This window comes from Microcaecilia unicolor, chromosome 3 (assembly GCF_901765095.1).
Source record: "Microcaecilia unicolor chromosome 3, aMicUni1.1, whole genome shotgun sequence".
Lineage (NCBI taxonomy): Eukaryota > Metazoa > Chordata > Amphibia > Gymnophiona > Siphonopidae > Microcaecilia > Microcaecilia unicolor.
In genome coordinates, this window is record NC_044033.1 from 210,422,170 (window position 1) to 210,448,066 (window position 25,897).

General features: G+C 47.4%; 1 protein-coding gene and 1 long non-coding RNA gene across 2 annotated transcripts in view; one reads left to right on the top strand and one right to left on the bottom strand.

Moving 5' to 3' along the window:
• Positions 1–25,897, bottom strand: part of LOC115466230 (C-type mannose receptor 2-like) — a 60,049-nt gene that overhangs the window by 25,714 nt on the left and 8,438 nt on the right. The gene's annotated exons all lie outside the window — the stretch shown is intronic.
• On the top strand, positions 14,636–21,549 carry LOC115466231. Its single transcript, XR_003941517.1, has 3 exons — positions 14,636–14,752; positions 16,489–16,491; positions 21,539–21,549. It is a non-coding gene; the product is annotated as an uncharacterized LOC115466231 (long non-coding RNA).

The following is a 25,897-nucleotide window of genomic DNA, read 5'->3' on the forward strand; positions in this document are numbered from 1 at the left end:
CAACCCCTTCCCCCTCAGGTGTTCCCAGCTAGTCCCGTGGTTTCATCCGTAGGGGAGGAAGGAGGGTTTGCGTGGCTGATTGATCCTGCTGTCCATAGAGAACCCTCATTAAAGGTAAGTAACCCCACTTTCTTCATGGACAAGCAAGATGAGTCAGCCACACACTGGTGACTCACCAGCTGAGGGGGCAAGAAGGGCCAGGTAGTGATTGGGTTTGAAGGGCCCCTTCGAGACCCCGCTATCTCTCTGAGGTAGGATGAGGCTGTGGGGCAAGGCAGTCATAAACAGTAGAGAAAGAGAGACCTCACACTCAGAGATAAAAGAAGGTGAGCTTTATTTAAGAGAACTGAACCATAGCCAACAAGGCTATAATGAGAACAGTGCCAACATGGCAAAAATCGAACAGAAGCAGGAGCCAACATACTTGAAAACAGTACGGGGGGGGGGGGGGGGGGGGGGGAGGACCCCCCCCCCCCTTCTGGAAAAATAGGCCACGGAAATGATCTGAAACTCTCTTACCAGCATGGCTAGTTTTTAGAGTTTCTTTCAGGCTTATTTTCAAAAGAAAAAGGCACCCATCTTCCGACACAAATCGGGAGATGGGCGTCCTTCTCTCAGGGTCGCACAAATCGGCATAATCGAAAGCCGATTTTGGGTGTCCTCAACTGCTTCCTGTCGCAGGGACGACCAAAGTTCACAGGGGCGTGTCGGCACCATAGCGTGATTACAAGATGGGCGTCCTCGGCCAATAATGGAAAAAAGAAGGGCGTCCCTGATGAGCACTTGGCCGACTTTACTTGGTCCATTTTTTCTTGTGACCAAGCCATGAAAAGGTGCCCAAACTGACCAGATGACCACCAGAGGGTATCGGGAATGACCTCCCCTTACTCCCCCAGTGGTCACTAACCCCCTCCCAACCTAAAAAAAATTTTTGCCACCCTCTATGCCAGCCTCAAATGTCATACCCAGCTCCTCTGCTCGGACTGAGCTGGGAAGTTTATTCTATAGCATAGATGCAAACCAGAAGGAGGCACCTTCACTCTAGCGGACCATCAACATGCATGTACAGCTGACAAAATGACCATCCTGTGGTCAGAGAATGATTTCAAAGCCCTGGTAGGGATATATGGGATAGCAAGGCAGGCTAAATACAACGGAGCATGGCCAAATCCCCCACGTTCAATGTAGGTCGCGGATTCCAGATGCGCGGGCAAACTCATTAGTCAGTTAGGCGCCGACAGTCAATTATTGAGGTTAATTGGAGTTGATCAGCACTTGATCGGCATCAATTTTATAGCGTGCAACTTAAAAGGGGGTGTGGCCGTGGGGGGGCATTCCCAGAACTTAGGAGTGATATTCTAGAATTCTTGCATTTGTGTGCCAACAGTCAAACGCAAGGATTTACACCTGGTTTGTCATGTCCCCTACCTCAATGCAAGCGGCGTCCCGTCAACATGCACACTTGACTGGCACAGCCCTTAGCCATGTGTGTGTGGTTCTTCTCTGGCTGCAGGCTCCTTGATTGCTTTGCTTCCATGCACCTGGCTCTGCTTTCTCTCTCTGCCTGGCTTCCAGGCGCCTGCAAAAAAGGCCTTTTTTGTGGCTGAAAATGGATGTGTGGCAAAATTAAAATGAGCGGGCATCCATTTTGGGCCTGTGAGACCTTATTACCACCTGTTGACTTGGCGATAATCGTCAGTGCGTGTACACTGCCGATTACCACCCGGTTAGCGCCACACGGTAGAAAATGGAAAATATTTTCTGCCATGCATTTTGGACGCGCATCAAAAATAGAATTACCGCCATAGCCAGGTGGTAGTTATAATTTGGCGCGTGTTGGACGCTCGAGGCACCTATATACCTTAGTAAAAAGGCCCCTGAGAATTCTAATCTCAAGTAAAGGGAGAGGTTGTAAATTTAAAATGAATTGGAGAAAATACTTCTTCACTCAACGTGTAATTCAACTCTGGAATTCATTGCCAGAAAATGTGGTAAAGGCGGTTAGCTTAGCAGAGTTTTAAAAAGGTTTGGACGGCTTCCTAAAGGAAAAATCCATAGACCATTATTAAATTGGACTTGGGGAAAATCCACTATTTCTGGGATAAGCAGCATAAAATGTTTTGTATTTTGGGGGGATCTTGCCAGGTATTTGTGACCTGGATTGGCCACTGTTGGAAACAGGATGCTGGGCTTGATGGACCTGTCCCAGTATGGCAATACTTATGTACTTATGCTGTGACACTGAAGCAGGAATGATATATGAATTTCCAATGAACTTGGTGATATGACGGGACAATTAATAGACGATACATAGAATGAAAAGGACATAGGGGATTGTGCGGTATAAGGAGGCTGGCCAAACATTTTGACTGTTCAAAGGATTGAATTTGGTGGCATAAGACCAGGACCTTGTAAGAGGTTTTGTAAAGAAACTGGCAGCCAATATTCTGGGATCCTTTTACTAAGCCACAGTAAAAAGTGGCCTGCAGTAATGCAGACGCGTGTAGTGGGCACACGCCGAGCCAGTTTTGATCGCATCTGCAAAAATGTTTGTTTTTTTTAATGGGACGGGAAAAGGGCCTGCAGTAAAAATTAAACCAGCGCATGCCCAAAAACGACCTAAGCCCTTAACGCCACCCATTGATCTAGCAGTAAAAGCTCACGCGCTACACGCGCAATGACCAGTCAGCACGCACCGATTGCCGCCGGAACCGGTGCACGTAGGAGGAAATAAATAATTCATCCAGGCATTATGGGCATGCACGAAATCTGAAATTACCGCAAGAAGGGCGCACTGGCCCGGTGGTAGTCTCATTTTTGGCGTGCGCTGCATGCACATAGAGCCTACCGTGGTTTAGTAAAAGGGCACCATTTGGGAAAAAAGGGGTGAACTGGTGTGCAGAACGATGAGACAGCCACAGGCTAAAATAAACTAATTCTTTCTGAATTTTATCCAAAGTTCGTGGAGATGAACACTTCATAAATGCAATACCTTCAGTCGGATGTCTCCCTGCTTCACTGCTCTGCTTCACAGCTTCCGAAAATGCAGCACCAGCCAGAATTATAGATTAGTATAGTTTTTTTTTTCTAAAAGACCACGCTTCACTTTGCAAATCAATAGAGCAAGGTTCATACCACACACAAATGTTCTCTGTACCTTCTCTCTCAGAAAACATTTTGTAGATAATATAATGCTAAAAAGTCTAGTTATATATCAGAAGGCATTTTCCTTTCTTATAATTTACATTCTTGCAGAGCTGGAACTATTGGTGTCAAGAAAATTGAAAAATCGACGTCCTCAGAGGACTCTTTTGGCATCATCTTTAGAGGTACAACTTTCAAGATTTCTCACGGTCAAGGCCAGGGTTGACAATTTACCTCTTGTTCAGATCACATCACCTCCAAAACCAGGGGGAAGGAAGAGTATTAGGAGGGTATTTCTTCTGCCGTACATTTTATACAACTGATTGGGCCATAGACAAAAAGAAACATCATTTCACCCCTGATTCTCATATTTTTATCTGGCTCATGAGAACCAGCTCAGAGATGGCAGTCTTCAGGAATTGGGTGTTCTGGTGATATCTGATCCTAAGGAGCTTAGCCGAGATTGGGTGGCAGAGCCGGTGGCGGGAGGCGGGGATAGTGCTGGGCAGACTTACACGGTCTGTGCCCTGAAAAGGACAGGTACAAATCAAGGTAAGGTATACACAAAAAGTAGCACATATGAGTTTATCTTGTTGGGCAGACTGGATGGACCGTGCAGGTCTTTTTCTGCCGTCATTTACTATGTTACTATGTTACTATGACCCTGCCATCAAACGACCTCAGGATGCATTCTGGGTAATGGAACAATAGTGTTGGGAAGAACCCAGTAGGTCATCTTGCATCCCAGCAAGACATGGCTGGATGGATCTCATGGGTTAAAGAATCCAACTAAGATCTCTTCCACTAATTGGAACTGGTTACTTAATCTACTTCTGTGATTCTATTAGCCAGTCTACTCAACTTTGGTCATTACTGACTTGAATGTCCAACATTGGTCTTCAGGAAAACCCACCTTTTTCAAACCCCCTCCCCCAGTATTTAACTGATTTTTTTTTTTTTAAATCAGTGTGTCTTAGGGGGTAATATTTAGCCCACAATGGTAAGCGACTTATAAGCCCAAGGAGGTTTTATGTCAGGAGACTGCATGACGTCAAACAGTTTAAACTGTCTCTCCCAGCAGCTGCAATATTGTGTGACTCTAAACATTCGTAGATGCTATTGAAAACAATAGAAAACTTGTGAGATTTATGACTACCTATGTGTGAGTTTTTTTAATTATGTGACAGCTTTTTAAATTTATTTTAAAGTTTCCCATATGTAACCCAAGGTTTTGTTTTTTATTACCTCGGGGGGGGGGGGGGGCGTAGGGTCTGGGGGTAAGCTGCAGTTCTGCCACAGGTGCGAGTGTTCCAGAGCAGCAGACTTGTTTTTGGAGCCACCCCAGACCACCTCAAACTCCACACCAGACCACCTCAAACTCCACTCCTACACCATCTCAAACTCCATCCCCAGACCTACTACTACTACTACTATTTAGCATTTCTATAGCGCTACAAGGCATACGCAGCGCTGCACAAACATAGAAGAAAGACAGTCCCTGCTCAAAGAGCTTACAATCTAATAGACAAACAATAAAGTAAGCAATCAAATCAAATTAATGTGAACGGGAAGGAAGAGAGGAGGGTAGGTGGAGGCGAGTGGTTACAAGGGTTTACAAGTCAAAAGCATGTTAAAGAGTGGGCTTTCAGTCTAGATTTAAAGGTGGCCAAGGATGGGGCAAGACGTAGGGGCTCAGGAAGTTTATTCCAGGCGTAGGGTGCAGCGAGACAGAAGGCGCGAAGTCTGGAGTTGGCAGTAGTGGAGAAGGGAACAGATAAGAAGGATTTATCCATGGAGCGGAGTGCACGGGAAGGGGTGTAGGGAAGGACGAGTGTGGAGAGATACTGGGGAGCAGCAGAGTGGAGTACATTTATAGGTTAGTAGAAGAAGTTTGAACAGGATGCGAAAACGGATAGGGAGCCAGTGAAGGGTCTTGAGGAGAGGGGTAGTATGAGTAAAGCGACCCTGGCGGAAGATGAGACGGGCAGCAGAGTTTTGAACCGATTGGAGAGGGGAGAGGTGACTAAGTGGGAGGCCAGCAAAAAGCAGATTGCAGTAGTCTAAACAAGAGGTGACAAGGGTGTGGATGAGGGTTTTGGTAGAGTGCTCGGAAAGAAAGGGGCGGATTTACGGATGTTGTAAAGAAAGAAACGACAGGTCTTGGCAATCTGCTGGATATGAGCAGAGAAGGAGAGAGAAGAGTCAAAGATGACCCAAGGTTTCGAGCTGAGGAGACAGGGAGAATGAGAGAGCCATCACAGAAATAGAAAATGGGGGGGGGGGGGGGGGGGGGGGGGGTGGGTTTTGGGGGGGGGGGGGGGAGGAAATGAGAAGCTCGGTTTTGGTCATATTTAATTTCAGGTGGCGTTGAGACATCCAGACAGCAATGTCAGACAAGCACGCTGAAACTTTGGTTTGGATGCAAGGTGAGATATCAGGGGTAGAAAGGTAGATTGGGAGTCATCAGCATAGACCACCTCAAACTCCACCCCAGACCACCTCAAACTCCACTCCCACACCATCTCAAACTCTATCCCAGACCACCTCAAACACCATCCCAGATTGAGGACCACCTTAACATAAAGCATTATTCAGATTGTTAATTCATTAACAAGTTACCTATTCTCCAAAATCAAGCTTCTGAACAATCACTTTCAGCTAACCAATTAGCTGAATATTTTCAGGAAAAATAATTAAGCTTAGAACAGGTTTTCCAGACAATAACTTAATGTAATTCTGGACAATCTTCAAAGGAAGGGATACCTGCTGACAGAATCTGGAACAATTGTTTTCCCATTCACTGGAATGAATTCTCCATCTATTTAAGAAGTATAGTACCTCTGGCAAGCCATAAGTACTAGCCTAAATCCATTTTTATTAACCAAGTTGAATATACATTATTTACTGTCCTCAAGATTTGGGGCATTCAGGTCGACAGTTCTGTTTCTATGGAAGCACAGGTTACCTCCCTGGTCAGGAAATGTTTCTTTGTTATTTATTTATTTATTAGGATTTATTTACCGTCTTTTTGAAAGAATTCACTCAAGGCGGTGTACAGTAAAAATACATCAAACATGAGCAACAGACAATTACAGCAGTAAAAATATTCAAATAACAATACAAAGTATGGCATAGTTACTACTTACAATGTCAACAATACGTAATAGAACATTTTAATTGACAGCGTAGGGTATAAGCAAAGATGGAACATATAGATAGGTAAGAGAATAAGAAGAGTTAGAAAATAAGGTGACTAATTTAAAGAAAGTTGCACATGAGGTCAGAGAAATGGTTAAATATTATCTCAGCTAGGGTAGGAGTGGATAAACATGTCCTGCTGCAGTATGTGCAGCGTGGTGTGTGGCAGTGGCGTAGCCAGAAGTCAATTTTGGGTGGGCCAACAGGTTGGATGGGGTGGGCACTAGACAGTGGTGTGCTAGTAAATGTTTAACAACAGGCTCTCCCCCGGTCCACCCCGCCCCCCCCCCCCCCCCCCCCCCCCCGTCCACCTATGCGCCTCCCCTCAAAATTGCAGAGCTGGCTATAGCCGGGGAGAGAGCCTGGGGAGAGGGGGAGGCAATGTATTACTCTCTCCAGGAAAAAAAACATTAAATGATCTCAGTTCCAATCTAATTCATGTTTAAGTGGGATAAAATGCCATAAATAAGTAATAAATATAAACTTTTAATGTTGAGCACCTGATTCTCAAAGTGGACATGTTCCAATCATTATAATAAAAATAAAAATGATTTTTTCTACCTTTGGTGTCTGGCGACTTTGTTTTTCTGATCATACTGGCCCAGTATCTGATTCTGCTGCTATCTGTCCTCTTTACTCCGTTTCCAGGGCTTCCTTTCCATTTATTTCTTTACTTTCCGCCTTTTTTTCTTCATTTCTTGCTCTGGGTCCTCCGTAGACTTGACTGTCCAGTGGATCCAGCTTCTGCCTATTTTCTTAATCCATTTGCAATTTTCTCCTCTCTTCCTTTCCCCTCATCTCATCTCCTTCCCCTCCATCCATGTCCAGCATTTCTTCTCTCTCCCTTCCCTCTCCTCCATCCATATCCAGCAGCCTCACTCTCTCCTGCCCTTGCCCCCATCCATCCATGTCCAGCAACCCTCCTCTGCCTCCTGCCTCCCCTCCATCCACCCATGTCCAGCAACCTTCCTCTCTCCTCTTCCCTCCCCTCCATCCACCCATGTCCAGCAACTCTCCTCTCCCCTCCATCCATCCATACCCAGCAATTCTGTTCTCTCCCCTGCCCCTATCCATCCATCCTCAGCAATTCTGTTCTTGCCCCTTATCCCCTCCATCTATCCATTCCCAGCAATTCTCCTCTCTCCCCTGCCCCCACCTCCATCCAGCCATCCATCCCACAAATTCTCCTCTCTCCCCGGCCCCCCACCTCTGTCCATCCCCAGAAATTTTCCTCTCTTCCCCTACCCCCCCACCTCCATCCATCCATCCATCATCCATCATCCCCAGCAATTCTCCTCTCTCCCCCCTGCCCCCACCTCCATCCAGCCATCCCCAGCAATTCTCCTCTCTCCCCTGCCCCCACCTCCATCCTCATCCCCAGCAATTCTCCTCTCTCTCCTGACCCCCACCTCCATCCATCCATCCATCATCCCCAGCAATTCTCCTCTCTTCCCTGCCCCCACCTCCATCCATCATCCCAGCAATTCTCCTCTCTCCCCTGCCCCCCACCTCCATCCATCCATCATCCCCAGCAATTCTCCTCTCTCCCCTGCCCCCCACCTCCATCCATCCATCCATCCCCAGAAATTCTCCTCTCTCCCCTGACCCCCACCTCCATCCATCCCCAGAAATTCTCCTCTCTGCCTTGCCCCACCTCCATCCATCCCCAGAAATTCTCCTCTCTCCCTTGCCCCCACCTCCATCCATCCATCCATCATCCCCAGCAATTCCCCTCTCTCCCCTGACCCCCACCTCCATCCATCCATCCCGTGACTCTCCTCTCTCCCCTCCCCTCCCGCTCCCATCCATGTGTCCAGCGATTCTCCTTCACCCCCATGCATCCTTCCTTCCCATTCCACCTGCCCGCCTTCTCTCTGACGGCAGCGCTTCCCAGACGCTGCCTACCGCCGCCACGATCTACCTCCTCTCTCTGTCTCACTCTCAACAGCAGCGGTAGCGCTTCAAACACGCTACCTCCTGCTTCTAACACCGGAAGCAGAGGAGACGCTCCGGGTTAGAAGCAGGAGGCAGCGTGTTTGAATCGCGACGCTACCGCTGCTGTTGAGAGTGAGACAGAGGGAAGTCGGTAGGAGGTAGATCGTGGCGGCGGTAGGCAGCGTCTTGGAAGCGCTGCTGCCAGAGAGAAGGAGGTAGATGCAGGATCAGCGCTGCCTGCTCCCTCCGCTCCGCTGCTGGGTGGGCCTGAACCCAAACTGGGTGGGCCCAGGCCCATCCAGGCCCACCCGTGGCTACGCCCCTGGTGTGTGGGCTGTCACCTGCTTCTTGAAGTAGAGATAGTCTTGTGTTAAGAGGCGCCTTTAAGGCAACGCATTCCAGAGTGTGGGGGCTACTCCAGAGAAGGTGTCACATCCTGTAATGTCTTTTGGAGAGAGTGCGGTTAGTGATAGTCCTTGACAGGACCTTAGTAACCTGGCTGTGCGTAGAGGATCATCCTGTTCTTCAGGTACACAGGGCTATTTCCTTTGAGGGCCTTGAAGATCAGAGTTTTAAATTTAGCCCTGTATTGTACTGGTAGCCAGTGAAGTTTTGCAAAAATGGTGTGATGTGGTCACGTCGCTTTGCAACCTTCTATGAGCCTGCTGCAGCATTCTGAATCAATTGGAGCTAGTGCAGACCCTTTGTAGTCAGACCGTTGTAGAGTACGTTCCAGTAATCCAGTCTTGATGTTATCATGGCATGCACAACTGGGATAAGGACACTGCGCAGTATTCAAAATATTTTGAAGTAGATCAGTTCAAGCATTTAACAATGCGCTTTTATTGTCACATCTTAATTACTGTACTTTAGTTGACATGGGTTGTACTAAGGGTCTGTAGACTGTAAACCATACAAAATACAGCCATACGTTTAATTTTTGGCTTAAAGAAATATGATAGTGTCTCTTCGCTCTGTGTTAAAGTACACTGGTTACCAATTGAAGCCAGGGTTCTTTATAAATTTGCTTGTTTTCTTTTTAAAGTTTTACATGGTCCTGGTACCACAGTATTTTTATTCCCACTTTTGCTTTCCAGCCTACCACAGGAGCCCCCCCCCCCCCCCAGTGTGCGCCATTTCCAGCATGCCAGAAAATTATTATTTTTTTAGTGCTAGGGACTTATCTGGCAGTAATTGGGCCCGCTCAATTTTGGTGAACAGTGGCCAAGACACAGGATAATTACCCCAGACGCAGCTTTGGCGAAACAGAGATTCCCTGTCGGGTTTTGGGGTTCTACTGGCAGCAGATGCAAAGATAAGAAGTGTGACAGGGGCGTAGCCAGACCTTGAGGTGGGAGGGGCCACATTTTGATCGCCACCCCCCCTCCGCCACCCACTGCTGCCACTGTAACATCTTGGCTGGTGGGGGTTGGGGACCCCCGCCAGCTGAAGCACCACCCCCAACCCCCACCAGCTGAAGATTTCATCCAGCGCTGTCACATTGCCTGCCCTGCTCTCTCTTCCCCTCACATCTGGGCATGCTCCTTTTAGTGAAACTGAGCGAAAAGTCGCTTAAAAATCTCTTCACTGTATCATTCCTCTCTGTACACTACAATATCTTCTCTTAACACCTCTTCCCTATGCCATTGACCTCCATAGATTTCAGGGATTTATAATCAAAATAAATTATATTTTGTGTCCATTTTTTTCAATTCATTTTTGTTTTGCACATTGTTTGTTTCTCTTTTTTATGGTTAGAAAAGGAAATGAGAAATTCTAGCGATCACTCTCCCAATGCCCCCTACCCATCCGCTGATTTCAATATCATATTATTGGATTCAGGGGGTCCCTTTTCATCTGTTCAACCTTTAAAAAAACATCTGTGACTGTCTGGTATAGCTATCATATCTTTGCTAGAGCAATGCTAGGTACCGAGTAGGACACAGATAAAGGGGGTCCTGCTTCCTGCTTGGTGTGGAGGATTTTGGAGTGATCAGAGGGGGAATCATGAATCAAGGGGTATTCTACTGCCTGTAGCCACATTTTATTTACAAAACTTGAGTGAAGGGTCAGTGAGAAGACTCTGGACCCCCAACAGATTATGTTTTTAAAAGGGTGGGCAGTGGGGTCCATGACTTGACCAAATTTTATTTTAAATGACAGGCATCCAAAACCACCAAAAAGATATGAGAAAAACCTTTGAATGAAAGCATATCCATGGCAAATAGTCAAAACTAGAGGAGAATAGGTCCAGAAGGCAGAGAAGTAGTTAGGAGCCAGCTCAGGACGTACACCAGAAAATCAATCCAATAAAGGTGAGAAGACAAGCTCAGGGTTGATCAGGAGTAGAACCAAGCATGAAAGGAGAGGACAAGCTGGAAGTGAGGAACAGTTCTCGTGTACTAGAGAATGACACGGGGACAAACTCCCCGTGGGTTCTGTCCAGTGGTGTGCTGGAGCAGGCTCTCACAGGCTCGCAAGAGCCGGTTGTTAAGTTTTTAAGAATTTTGGGAGCCGGTTGTTAAAGTAGGGCCCTCCATGGCTACTTTAACAACTGGCTCCCAAAATGTGGGCTTGGGCCCCCTGCTGAAGTATCTTTTACTTTGCTGGTGGGGATGCTGAGCCCTGCCAGCCAAGTAAATAGACTACTGCTGCTCCCCGCTCCTTGTTTCCAGCTCTGGGCAGCAGGCTGGGACTTCTCGAGCATGTGAGAGAAGTTCCAGCATGCTGCTCAGAGCAAGACGTTGGGAGTGGTGGCAGTCCATTTATTGGCTGCCAGCAAAGATATGCCTAGCGTGCCCGCAAGAAAGGAAGGGAGGAGAGAGAGGCAAGTGTTGCTCCCCCCCCCTGGCCCTTCCAACTGCAGAGCTGGCTACATTCGGAGAAAGAGCCTGTTGTTAAAATTTACCAGCACACCCCTGGTTCTGTCTCCGTCCCCATCCCATTCCCGCAGGTTCTATCTTTGCCCCAGCCCCGTTCCTGCAGGCACTGTCTCCGCTCCTTCCTCGTCCCTGCAGGTTCTGTCCCCGTCATCACCCTGTCCCCATGGGCTCTGTCCTCATCTGCGAAGCCTCAAACAATTATGATTTTATATTTAATCTTCCTATTAAAGTATAAAAAGGAACAATATGGTGTGCAACTGTTGTGTATAAATTACAAATAGAAAACAATAATAACAGCGAGCAGCTATAATAACCCTCCCACCACCACCACCCTTCCAACCCCAACACTAACTGACTTCTACTTCCCCAAGGAATCATAATCCACCCTGTTAAATTGTCCCGTTCTGTATGCCTTAGAGGGGAGAAATATGCCCTATGAAGCACTGTTATGATTTTTTAATCTGTGGATGAATAAGAAGTCATCAACAATCTCAAGATTCAGTCTAGCTCTCCTGTTTTCCACAGTCCTTCCTGCAATAGAAGATGTCTTCTTAGAAGATGTGCTGGCAGCAGGACGAACAGGATCCCCCATGCAAATTTTGCTAGTTCTGGCCAGCATGTTTGCTTGTTTTTTCAAAAAAATCTAAATATCGTCTTTATCACTCAACATAAATAACAGTCCAGTTCATTAACAGGCTTCAAAGTAGAAAATGACATGGGACAAACTTTGTCCCCATCTCTGCCCCATCCCCATGGGATCTGCTCCTGTCCCCATGGATCTGTGCCCCAGTGCCGTAGCAAGGGCGGCTGACACCCGGGGCGGGTCACCGCTGCGCCCCCCCCCCGGGTGCAGCACAGCACGCACCCCCCCTCCATGGCACGCACCCCCTCTGGAGCGCATTCTTACTTGCGGGGGGAGTGGGCGGGAGGGCCAATCTGCCCCGAGTGCACGTCGCTCGGAGCTGCATCGGCTCCTCTGGTTCTCTGCTCTCTCTGCCCCGGAACAGGAAGTAACCTCCGGGGCAGAGAGAGCAGGGAACCAGCGGAGCTGACACCCCCCCCCCCCCCAGCGCGTGCACCCGCGGGCGGACCACCCCCTCCCGCCCCCCCTTCCTACGCCACTGCTGTGCCCATCCCATCCATCCCCACAAGCTCTGCCCCGTCCCTATCTCTGTGGTTGCTGTGTGACCCATCCCAGTGTCATTCTCTTTTGTGTACATCATAACCCCCCAGCCACCTCTCAAATTATGTTGCTGTTGGCAATTATCTGGTCTGCCTGAAAGGAGGATTTGCCCTGATCATGTCAGTTTTCAAGTTTAATGCAAGCAGCATTTTATTTCTTATTTAATTTTTTGATTTTGCTCACACATTTTTCAGTAGTAGCTCAAGGTGAGTTACATTCAGTACTCTGGATATTTCTCTGTCCCAGGAGGGCTCACAATCTAAGTTTGTACCTGAGACAATGGAGGGTTAAGTGACTTGCCCAAGATCACGAGCAGCAGCAGGATTTGAAACCAGCCACCTCTGGATTGCAAGACCAGTGCTCTAACCACTAGGCCTCTCCTCTACTCCATTGTCCATTTTGCATAATAACAAGCTGCTTTACAAATATTTGCAAGCAGCCCTGTAGGTGTGGGTCAGATTTTCATAGGTTAGGGTGAAATAACACAATGTTAAGTAACTATCAATGTAAGTTTCAGGGACTCTTTTACTAAGCTGCGCAGGCACCTATGCGCGTCCAACACATGTCAATTTGGAACGACTGCCTGGCTACCACGAGCCCCGGGCGGTAATTCCATTTTTTATGGCGCTAACCAGGTGGTAATCAGCAATGTATGCACGCTGACAAGTACCGCCCGGTTAACACATGAATCCTTACCTCAGGTTGCCTAATGAGCATAAGTGCAAGTTAGATGGCAACTCCAGTACTTGGGAAGCAAGACTAGTGCCGGGCAGGTTTCTGTAGTCTGTGTTCTGAAAATGGCAAGACAGATCAGTAACATAGTAACATAGTAGATGATGGCAGAAAAAGACCTGCACGGTCCATCCAGTCTGCCCAACAAGGTAAACTCACATGTGCTACTTTTGTGTATACCTTACCTTGATTTGTACCTGTCCTTTTCAGGGCACAGACCGTATAAGTCTGCCCAGCACTATCCCCGCCTCCAAACCACCAGTCCCGCCTCCACCACCGAATCTGGCACAGACCGTATAAGTCTGCCCAGCACTATCCCCGCCTCCCAACCACCGGCTCTGGCACAGACCGTATAAGTCTGCCCAGCACCATCCCCGCCTCCCGCCACTGGCTCTGGCACAGACCGTATAAGTCTGCCCAGCACTATCCCCGCCTCCAAACCACCAGTCCCGCCTCCACCACCGGCTCTGGCACAGACCGTATAAGTCTGCCCAGCACTATCCCCGCCTCCCAACCACCGGCTCTGGCACAGACCGTATAAGTCTGCTCAGCACTATCCCCGCCTCCCAACCACCAGCTCTGGCACAGACCGTATAAGTCTGCCCAGCACTATCCCCGCCTCCCAACCACCGGCTCTGGCACAGACCGTATAAGTCTGCCCAGCACCATCCCCGCCTCCCCACCACCGGCTCTGGCACAGACCGTATAAGTCTGCCCAGCACCATCCCCGCCTCCCGCCACCGGCTTTGCCACCCAATCTCGTCTAAGCTCTTAGGATCCATTCCTTCTGAGCAGGAATCAAATATGGGTATTTATATCATATGTATGAGTGTGAGTGCTCTATATCTCAATGGAGATGGGGAAGACATCTTAAGGTTGAAATTAGCGAGTAGACGTTTGTTAGCAATATTATTTGATTGTCGGTTTAATCGTTATTGATAATCAATGTGATTATGCTGCAGCCATAATAATAAAACCAGACTTATTGACATGTGTTGTGCAATTGTTCCAAGGACTGTGTCTTGTATAACTTCTATATGTGGGTTGGCATGTGGCAAATTGCCAACTGCTCTGTTTGTAATGCCACAGAGTTGTGGGTGCAGTTCTGGCTGCCGTGCTGGGCAGGACTGGATGGACCATGCAGTCATTTACCATGTTACTATGTAATATGCATCAATTGCTATTTAGATTTAATAATTTGATATAGTGCCTTTCATTACTTCTTTGCCACGACACAACGTAATAAAACACCTCTTAGATTGTACGCTCTCTGGGGACAAGGAAATGCCTACTTTATTTGAAAGTAACTCTTGAAAAGCTAGATTCAAATAAATAATAGCTTTACTTGTTCTCACCAGCAGAGGGAGACAGAACCCCTCTTGTGTAATTCAGATTTAAACTCATTATGTCTTCAAATTTACTAAGTAAAACTATTTCCAAAGCAAAAATAAAAAAAAATGTATCATCTTATTTTCTTTTCTATGTTTCATTTTATTTTAGTTCTATCGATTACCAAAACAAAATGAAATAGACTATAATCTATGCTTTATTTATTTTTTAAAAATCTCTGCAGGTACATCTGCCACAGCTCCTAAGGCAGTGGTGGAGGATTTCGTTCAGAATGCAGCCTGCAACAAATTCCCTTTTACTAATGTGCATGAGAATCCGATAAATTATGGTAAGAAGAATGCCTGATTTCAACTTCTACAGAAACGCAGGTGTGGGTATGAGCGTAGGAGCCAACTTTTCAAATGATTGGGGGTGCTGATTTCTTTTTAACAGGTGGTGCATTCCCCCCTCGCTCTCCCCTCTCCCCCTCATCCCTGTCCCCCTCCAAGTTCCAGGCCCCCTCCCTCCAAATTTTAAAAGTCATCTAACTTACCTCATCGGGGTTAGGGTGGCAGCAGCGGGTAAAAAGCATGCAGGCTCGGCTCGGTGCTCAGTTCAGTTTTCCCTTCTCTCTCTCTCAGCTCTGGTCCCACCCTTGCGGAAACAGGAAATTACTACTACTACTACTACTATTTAGCATTTCTATAGCGCTACAAGGCATACGCAGCGCTGCACAAACATAGAAGAAGACAGTCCCTGCTCAAAGAGCTTACAATCTAATAGACAAAAAATAAATAAAGTAAGCAAATCAAATCAATTATGTGAACGGGAAGGAAGAGAGGAGGGTAGGTGGAGGCGAGTGGTTACGAGTCAAAAGCAATGTTAAAGAGGTGGGCTTTCAGTCTAGATTTAAAGGTGGCCAAGGATGGGGCAAGACGTAGGGGCTCAGGAAGTTTATTCCAGGCGTAGGGTGCAGCGAGACAGAAGGCGCGAAGTCTGGAGTTGGCAGTAGTGGAGAAGGGAACAGATAAGAAGGATTTATCCATGGAGCGGAGTGCACGGGAAGGGGTTAGGGAAGGACGAGTGTGGAGAGATACTGGGGAGCAGCAGAGTGAATACATTATAGGTTAGTAGAAGAAGTTTGAACAGGATGCGAAAACGGATAGGGAGCCAGTGAAGGGTCTTGAGGAGAGGGTAGTATGAGTAAAGCGACCCTGGAAGATGAGACGGGCAGCAGAGTTTTGAACCGACTGGAGAGGGGAGAGGTGACTAAGTGGGAGGCCAGCAAGCAGATTGCAGTAGTCTAAACGAGAGGTGACAAGGGTGTGGACGAGGGTTTTGGTAGAGTGCTCGGAAAGAAAGGGGCGGATTTTACGGATGTTGTAAAGAAAGAAACGACAGGTCTTGGCGGTCTGCTGGATATGAGCAGAGAAGGAGAGAGAAGAGTCAAAGATGACCCAAGGTTTCGAGCTGAGGAGACAGGGAGAATGAGAGAGCCATCAACAGAAATAGAAAACGGGGGGAGCGGGAGGTGGGTTTGGGGGGGAAAATGAGAAGCTCGGTTTTGGTCATATTTAATTTCAGGTGGCGTTGAGACATCCAGGCAGCAATGTCAACACGCTGAAACTTTGGTTTGGATGCAAGGTGAGATATCAGGGGTAGAAAGGTAGATTTGGGAGTCATCAGCATAGAGATGGTAGGAAAAGCCATGGGATGAGATTAATGAACCAAGGGAAGAAGTGTAGATAGAAAAGAGGAGGGGACCAAGAACAGAACCCTGAGGTACGCCGACAGGCAGAGGGATAGAAGTAGAAGAGGATCCACCAGAGTGAACACTAAAGGTGCGGGGAGAGGTAGGAAGAGAACCAGGAAAGGACAGAGCCCTGGAATCCAAGTGAGGACAGGGTATCGAGAAGTACTGTATGCTGTGATCGACAGTGTCAAAAGCAGCGGAAAGATCAAGAAGAATGAGGATGGAATATTGACCTCTGGATTTAGCCAGTAATAGGTCATTGGAGACTTTAGTAAGCGCAGTTTCGGTTGAGTGGAGAGGGCGAAAACCAGATTGTAATGGGTCAAGAATAGCATGTGAGGAGAGAAAATCAAGGCAGCGGCGGTGAACAGCACGCTCAAGTAATTTGGAGAGAAAAGGAAGGAGGGAGATGGGTCGGTAATTAGAGGGACAAGTAGGGTCAAGTGAAGGCTTCTTAAGGAGAGGTGTACCACAGCATGTTTAAAGGCAGCAGGGACAGTCGCAGTGGAAAGTGAGAGGTTGAGAATGTGACAGATAAAAGGAATAAGAGTAGGAGAGATGGCATTAAGAAGGTGGGTGGGAATGGGATCAGAGGAACAGGTGGTACATTTTGAGGAAGAAAGGAGAAGTGTAGTTTCCTCAATAGTAACTTCAGGAAAGGAGGAAAGGGAATGAGGGGAAGGAGAGGGAGGGGAACGGACTAGTGGAGGGAGAGCTGGTGAGGTAGAGAAAGCAAGGTTTATCTTTTGAACCTTGTTGTGAAAGAATTCAGCAAGGGTCTGAGGAGATAATGAAGGGGGAGTTGGGGGAGGGGGCACCTTGAGGAGAGAGTTCAATGTGGTGAAGAGAAGTCGAGGATTAGAGCCAAGAGAGTTGGTCAGTTGGATATAATAATCCTGTTTGGCACGTAAAAGAGCAGATTGGAAGGAGGTCAGCATGAACTTAAAGTGTAAGAAATCAGCAAGGGCCCGAGATTTCCGCCAGAGGCGTTCGGCGGAGCGGGTACAGGAACGTAGGTAGCGGATATTAGAAGTCAGCCATGGTTGGGGTTTTGTACGCCTTACAGGGCGGGTCATCAAAGGTGCAAGAGTGTCTAAGGAAATGAGGGCGGGACCACAGCTGAGACAGAGAGAAGGGAAAACTGAACTAAGCACAGAGCCAAGCCTGCATGCTTTTTACCGCTGCTGCTGCCCTAACCCCGATGAGGTAAAATAGATGACTTAAAATTCGGAGGGAGGGGGCCTGGAACTCAAAGGGAGGAGGGAGGGAGGGAACGAACTTCCGGTCAGAGACATAGCCAGGTTTTGCTGTCAGGGGGAGCAGACTTTTGTACATTAGGCACTGGTCAGTGTTTGACAGGTGGTTTTGCCGGTATTGTTGCTCAGGTGCAGTGACTGTGGCTGGCAACGATTAATACAGGCTGCCTCTGTTGCATCCCACCTACAAGGAAACTGGAAGTTACATCAGGAGACGGGAGGTAGCAGAGGTCCCAGGACCGACCAGAGCAGGCAGCCTGTCTTAACTTGCAAGTAAAATTAATAAATTGTGACCATCACCTCAGGAATACTCCTTTCACCAGTAGAAACTTTGCTTAAATCGATGGACTTTATTTGTGTGGTGACTCTACTAGGATGTGGAGCCCATTAGTCCTGAGCATTTTATTTTGGTGACAAGGGCCCCAAAGGCAGCCCTTGCACCAGAGCCTACTTTCAATAGGGCCAGACAGTTAACAACATAAAACCCTGCAAAAGACACTAAAACCTATACACCCTAGCAGTCCTAATCCACCTATGAAAGCTACTACTATAATATTACACAGGGCCCTAGAGCACCTGCTACTGGGAAACTGGAACAAGCTGACTGTTACAGATTCTTACACAGACACCACACACTAGCAGAATCCTTTACCTCAGCTGCTCATGTAGAATATGACAGACCCTCACCTGATACAAAATAGGGACCACAAGAAACGTGCAGAAAAAAACTGACATGGAAACCCCCCTCAAGGAATCTAGACTATAAGCCCGGGCAATAATTGGTAAAAGAGAAACAGAAAATGTATTGACCCATGTAGTTGCAAAATAAACATAGAAAAAATTGTACATTTTACCAAAGCAGGCACATCTCGTCCTTAAAGTATTACATTAAATGTATCTTCTACCTTTGTGTCTGGAATTTTATTTTTCTAATTAGACTCCCTTTCTCTCACCATCTACTCTCCTTTTCACTTCTCATCTACCTATTGGATTTTCCTATCTTCTTCTCATTCTCTTGCCAACATTCCCATTGCCCACCCCCCATCCTCTGTACGCACCCTGTGAATCCTCATCTACCCTGACCAGCACCACTATCTCTCTTTCCTTCCCTTGCCTCCAGTCTATTCTTCTATCTCTTACCCTAGTCCCCATGTCCTATTGCCTCTCTTTCAGCATCTTTTATCCCCATTTCCACCCTCACTCAACATGTCAGAGACTCATACCCCTCCCAGTATCCCCATCCCTTTTCATTGCCTCTCATCCACTCCAGCCTTTCAGGTCATTCATATTTTGTCTCAACCTTTTCCAAATGTCATCCCTTTTCTTGCCCCTCTTCTTTATTTCACAATCTCACTCATCTCCCAACCCATTAACATATGCCTCTTCATAACTACCAATTGCCAAGTACTCACTATCCCCTCAAAATTCTCACTTCATCTTTTCTGTCTATAATCCCTGCTCTGTTCCTCAACCCTATTCGACTGAGAAGGTCCCAGCTCTGTTCGCTTTCTTCCCACCCCCTAGTTCCATTCATCATCTTCTCTGATCTGTCCCCTCACCCCATCTTCAGCTCTGTTCCCACTTCTCCCCCTCCATCTGCTACTCTGTATCTCCTCCCCCCACTAAGTGCCATTCAACTTCTGCTGTTTCTAGATCTCCTCTCCAGTTGACATTTTCTCTCACTCCATGTCCACCATCCAGGGCGTGCCGATGCGGTAAGCGGGGTAAGCACCGCAGGAGGGCGCCCACCTCTGGAGGGCGCCGCCGCGGTGCTTACCTTCGCCCCGCGCCGCCGAGGCCTTTAAATCTTTTACTTGCAGTCGCAGCAGCGTCTGTGAAAGCATAGCGCTGCCGACGTCTCCCTTCCCTTCGCGCTGTTGGTTCCCTCAGTGTCCCGCCTTCTTCTGACGTCAGAAGAAGGCGGGACACTGAGGGAACCAACAGCGTGAAGGGAAGGGAGACGCAGCAGCGCTACGCTTTCACAGACGCTGCTGCGACTGCAAGTAAAAGATTTAAAGGCCCCCAGGGCGCGCCGCGATCATCTTCACGGGGGGGGGCGCGCACGGCACGCGCCAACTGTTCATCTGCGGGGGGGGGCGCCAACTGTTCGTCTGCGGGGGGCGGCACAGACCCTTGCACTGGCCTGCCCACCATCATTCCCTCTAGTCCCTATCTTTCCTATAAAGCATCTCCCCTCTGTGCCTCTGTCCCTGCATTCTGGTATTTCTCATCCTCTCTTCCCTTACTCATAGTCTGGCATCTTTTACTCTCTTCCCCCCCCCCCCCCCCCCCCCCCCCCACCCCCCCCCCCCCCCCCCCCCCACCCCCCCCCCCCCCCCCCCCCCCCCCCCCCCCCCCCCCCCCCCCCCCCCCCCCCCCCCCCCCCCGGGTCTGGTATTTATCATTTTCTTCTTTCCTTCTCGCTAATCCTCCAGTGTTTCTATGGCTAAACAGCAGCATCAGCAAGTAAAGCAAACTGCCTCTGACTGGACCTGCAAGTGTTTCTTCTGCTGTGTCTCACCTCCTCTGACACAACTTCCTGTGTCAGCGTAGGTGGGACACAGCAGAGGGAACGCTTTGCGTGGCTAGCTGAGGCAGTTTGCTTTACTTGCCGATGTTGCTGGCAGGCATAGAAACAATGGAGGTCTGCCAAGGAGGAAAGGCCAAGACACAGGACTATGCAGGACAGGGGAAAGAGGGAGAAATGCTGGATCGCGTGTTGTGCCTAAGGCCAGTGGTTCTCAACTTTTTTCAGTCAGGACACACATGATGGATTATGCTTGTATCCATTACACACTGCACACACAATCCTCATGGACCTTGGTCGGATACAGTACATCAGTTCTTATATATTAAATGTAAACATGCTCTGCGTCCACAAAAACCTTATCTCCCTCCCCCACTACAACAGGTGCAGATCATGACTAGCACATTTTTCCATGGAAGTTGTTATAAAAAAAAATTATGATTCTCACATCATCTCATTAATAGTGAAATAAATCTGTCCACTATCAGGCACATTGTGAAATAACACAAAACCTGAAAAAATCCTAACTCGACATACATGTTGCAAATCTGCTATAGAACGGTAGCACTGATTTAAACAAGAATCCTACTTAACATGCAGCACTACAAATATTTTACGTGGCCCTAGAACACCAATACATCTACTACTGGTAAAACAGAATAAGTGGGACTGCTACAGAGTTGTACGCAGAAACTACTTGCCCACAGAGTACCACACCTTGGTCACACACCAATACAGAACAAGGGATCACAAATTTAGAAATATAAAGATAAAAATTGAATTGGGAACCCCAAGAATTCAAACTAGGCATGTTCCACAACATATGAGAAATGAAAACACAAATGAATTTCCTCTTGTACTGAAAAAAAAAAATTCAAAGATATCAGTGTTGCACATTTTCCAAAGATAACATATTCCAACAAATAAATTCAAAATAAAACACTTTTTTCTACCTTTGTTGTCTGGGTATTTTATTTTTTCAAGCATGTTGGTCCCAGTTTCTTCTTTTGTTTTCCTGTCTTCTGCTCTCTTTCCGTGGGTGCGGCCCATTTGTCTTTCTCCACTTTCCTCTTCTCTTCTATTTCCTCACTATATCAGTCTCTGACATTTCCTCTTTCTTTGTTTTCTCTCACCCTCAGATTTCGTCTTCTCACTGTTCAGTCCTCCACTATATTTCACTTACCAGTACCTATCAACTTTCCATCTTCTCCTCTAACCCCTACCTCTCCCGTCTCACTCCTTCCCTGGCCTCAGATTCCCTTCTCTTTCACCCACTCCCCATTATACAATTCTGTACTTACCATCCTCCTCTCACTCATCTCTCCTTGAGAGCTGCTATTGTCTTTCCCCACATTGTTCCAACATGCAAATATCCTCCCCTCCCTCTCCCTTACATCCTTGTAGGCCCAGCATCTCAATGTTCCCCCATCCCGTCTCTCTCCTATGGTCCAGCATTTCCCTATCCCCTTCTCCCTGTCCCCTCCACCCCTATGGTCAGCAATTCCCTGCCGCCTCTCTCCCCCAATTACTCCTTATTGTGCCAGGAGACATGGCTACACAAATCCCTAATGCCATGAGCCTTTCAGTTGGTATAGGCAGCAAACTGCACACCAGAAGTGAAAGCCTGCTAAGTGTGGTTTACTGTGTACACAATCTGGGAACAAGCAAGCCATCAGGGTTTGAGTTGCTGCATCTGGGAGTCCAGCATGTCTCCCCTTGTCTTACTCACTTTCCCTCCTCCTCCTATGGTCCGCCATCTTCCTCCTCTCTTCCTGCTTTCCATATTTATACCACCAGGCTTCCCAAGGCAGATTGCATCAGTTAACATGAACCCATCAAGAAACAGGATATCCTCACTGACATTTGTACATCTGTATTATATAGAACGTGTAGAAAATGAGCACAAAATACAGGTTTATTAGTACTGTTTCTACCAGCTATGATAATTTTTAAGCTGTTTTAGTGATATTCAATTGTTTTTTCTTTATATTTATATCTACAAATGGGAAGCTTTCAATTAAATTGAAAAGCTATAAAAAAATAAAATATTTTTATCCTCCACCTTTTAAGGCACTGCCTACCCAACTTGAACAGCTTTAGACTTTTTACAGGTGGACCACGCATAGGCAGTCCCTTATTTCTAATGATCTTTGGCTATTGATTTCAATAGCGTTTATTATTGTTTTGGGTTCAAAAGCCAGGTCTAGATAGCCTCCCTGTCTCTTGCTTTATCTAACCTTCTTGCCTTCAACCCCCCTCCCTGACTCCAGCACCACTTTTTGTTCCCCCCTCTCTATCTCCACCCCCCCCCCCCGCCCCCCAAGTCCAGCACTACTTTATTTCCCCCTCTTCCTCCCTCCACGAGTCCAGTACCGCTTGTCCCATCCAGAGTCCTTCTCTCTCTCTCGTCCCTCACCCCTCCAAAGTGATGTCCAGCGCTCCTTTCTGTATCCCCTCGGACCGTCAAACCTCCTTCTCTCTCTCTCGTCCCTCACCACTCCGAAGTGACGTCCAGCGCTCCTTTCTGTGTACCCTATGGACCGTCAAACCTCCTTCTCTCTCTCTTGCCCCCACCCCTCTGAAATCCAGCACTCCTTTCTGGTGTCCCCTCCGGAGTCCGGGACCGTCTTCGTTTAAAGCCCCTGCACTGCAATGCAGCGATTAGCACGTTGCCACTAGAGCTGACGTCAGATCCAATTCCTTCCCTACCACGTCTTGCTCTGAGACTGTCACTTCCTGTCTGCGCGAGGGTGGGACTCGTGACACAAGCAGCTTCAGAGGGAAGGATCTGACACCGGGGTTCAATCAAATAGTTTTGCAGCAGGAGTCTGAAGATATTAAGCGAAGTAGGCTTCAGTCTTGAAGTGCTGGGGGGGGGGGGGATGATACTAGTACGGACGGTACAGTACTACGGTGGACGTGGGAGACAAAGTACAATTTTTTTTAAATCTGTCGGCCCCGCTGGACGCCCGAACTTCCGGTGGGTAAAATATTGGGGGTGCTCGAGCACCCACAGCACCCACAGAGTCGGCGCCTATGGGTATGAGAATGAGAAATTAGAGGGTTTTAGAACTCAGCACTCTCAGAAGGAATCTTTACCCATTCAGGGTTAGAATTACTGAAATGCATTACCATGTTAGAACATTATTATCAGTCCAAAGGTCTCATTACATAGAGCACTTTGAGAAATCTAGACCTTAGGGTGTTATTTCTAAAATTACACTGCCTCTTATATCAAGACATATTTTACCATTTATATGCAAACTTCACTCTGTATTAATTGGCTGGCTTCAACTTAACCGGCCAAGATGATATTCAGCACTGCCGGTTTAAGTTGGAACCGGCCAAAAATATTCAACCTTTTTCTGTGACCAAGATGGCCGCCAAACATAGCTGGCTTCACACTGATATAACTGGCTATCTGCTAGGCGCTAACTGGCGATATTCGGGGGGGGGGGGAGGGATAGCTGAGGAAAAGCCACCTTTGCAAGTGGGAAAGTTTCAACAGTGCAGATGATCTTATAGATCAGGGCTTTTTTTTGTGCCGGTCGCACCGGTAACAGCATACCGGCCACCTTTCCCCCCCCCCCCCCCCCCCCCCCAAGCGAGTCCTGCACCCTTCCTCTCACTCCCTACTTACTGCAGGTGAGCTGTTGGTGTGTGTGTGTGTGCATTTGTATCCCACATTTTCCCACCTATTTGCGGGCTCACTGTGTCCATAAGTACATAAGTAGTGCCATACTGGGAAAGACCAAAGGTCCATCTAGCCCCGCATCCTGTCACCGACAGTGGCCAATCCAGGTCACGGGCACCTGGCACGCTCCCCAAACATAAACAACATTCCAGACAAGTTATACCTAAAATGCGGAATTTTTCCAAGTCCATTTAATAGCGGTCTATGGACTTGTCCTTTAGGAATCTATCTAACCCCTTTTTAAACTCCGTCAAGCTAACCGCCCGTACCACGTTGGGTGAAGAAAAATTTTCTCCGATTCGTTTTAAATTTACCACACTGTAGCTTCAACTCATGCCCTCTAGTCCTAGTATTTTTGGATAGCGTGAACAGTCGCTTCACATCCACCCGATCCATTCCACTCATTATTTTATACACTTCTATCATATCTCCCCTCAGCCGTCTCTTCTCCAAGCTGAAAAGCCCTAGCCTTCTCAGCCTCTCTTCATAGGAAAGTCGTCCCATCCCCACTATCATTTTCGTCGCCCTTCGCTGTACCTTTTCAATTCTACTATATCTTTTTTGAGACACGGAGACCAGTACTGAACACAATACTCCAGGTGCGGTCGCACCATGGAGCGATACAACGGCATTATAACATCCGCACACCTGGACTCCATACCCTTCCTAATAACACCCAACATTCTATTCGCTTTCCTAGCCGCAGCAGCACACTGAGCAGAAGGTTTCAGCGTATCATCGACGACGACACCCAGATCCCTTTCTTGATCCGTAACTCCTAACGTGGAACCTTGCAAAGTAGCTATAATTCGGGTTCCTCTTACCCCATGCATCACTTTGCACTTGTCAACATTGAACTTCATCTGCCACTTGCACGCCCATTCTCCCAGTCTCGCAAGGTCCTCCTGTAATCGTTCACATTCCTCCTGCGACTTGACGACCCTGAATAATTTTGTGTCATCAGCGAATTTAATTACCTCACTAGTTATTCCCATCTCTAAGTCATTTATAAATACATTAAAAGCAACGGACCCAGCACAGACCCCTGCGGGACCCCACTAACTACCCTCCTCCACTGAGAATACTGGCCACGCAATCCTACTCTCTGCTTCCTATCTTTCAACCAGTTCTTAATCATAATAATACCCTACCTCTGATTCCATGACTCTGCAATTTCTTCAGGAGTCTTTCGTGCGGCACTTTGTCAAACGCCTTCTGAAAATCCAGATATACAATATCAACCGGCTCCCCATTGTCCACATGTTTGCTTACCCCCTCAAAAAAATGCATTAGATTGGTGAGGCAAGACTTCCCTTCACTAAATCCGTGCTGACTTTGTCTCATCAGTCCATGTTTTTGTATATGCTCTGCAATTTATTCTTAATAATAGCCTCCACCATCTTGCCCGGCACCGACGTCAGACTCACCGGTCTATAATTTCCCGGATCTCCTCTGGAACCCTTCTTAAAATCGGAGTAACATTGGCTACCCTCCAGTCTTCCGGTACTACACTCGATTTTAGGGACAGATTGCATAATACTGTGGCTTACATAATACTGTAGAGGCGTTCACCATCTCCGGCGGAGAAACAAGTATAAACAGTTATAGTGGTCGAAGAAGGTTCATGTGTTAACACATGTGGGATTTGTAGAGAGGAAGAGTTTTGCAATATCTTTTCAGGCTTTGGTTTCGTTGTGTTGCAAGGTTTAGGCATCTAGGTTGGGTCGACGGGGTATGTCTTTTTGAACAAGTTAGTTTTTAATGATTTCCGGAAGTTTAGGTTTTTGTACGTTGTTTTCACGGCTTTTGGTAGTGCGTTCCATAGTGTGTGCTGATGTAGGAGAAGCTGGATGCAAATGTGGGAAATAGATTAAATTGATCCTGGATGAATATATGAATTGCTCTGCTCAAAGTTGAATTTAAGCCAAGAGGCGCTGGGCTTTTTTTTGTGTTTGGACTTTGCTACCTGGCCCCCGCCCGGCGAAGTAGTGTTACGAGGTTCCTACTTGGCTGACATTGTGGGGTTTGCCTACTACGCCAGTGAAGTGGGAACAACTCATTTAGAAGCAGCACATGGGATTTCTTTAAAGTACTCTACTGCATGATTTTGAATTGAAAATTATGGATTCTGATTATGTGTGTGTATGTGTCTGTCTGTCTGTCTGTCTGTGTAAGCAACAGAAACTGTGTCCTGTATAATCCAGCCTTCTGCCTGATCCCTCTAGTGTTGTCAAAGTGCAATGTGTGCATGTGTGTGTGTGTGT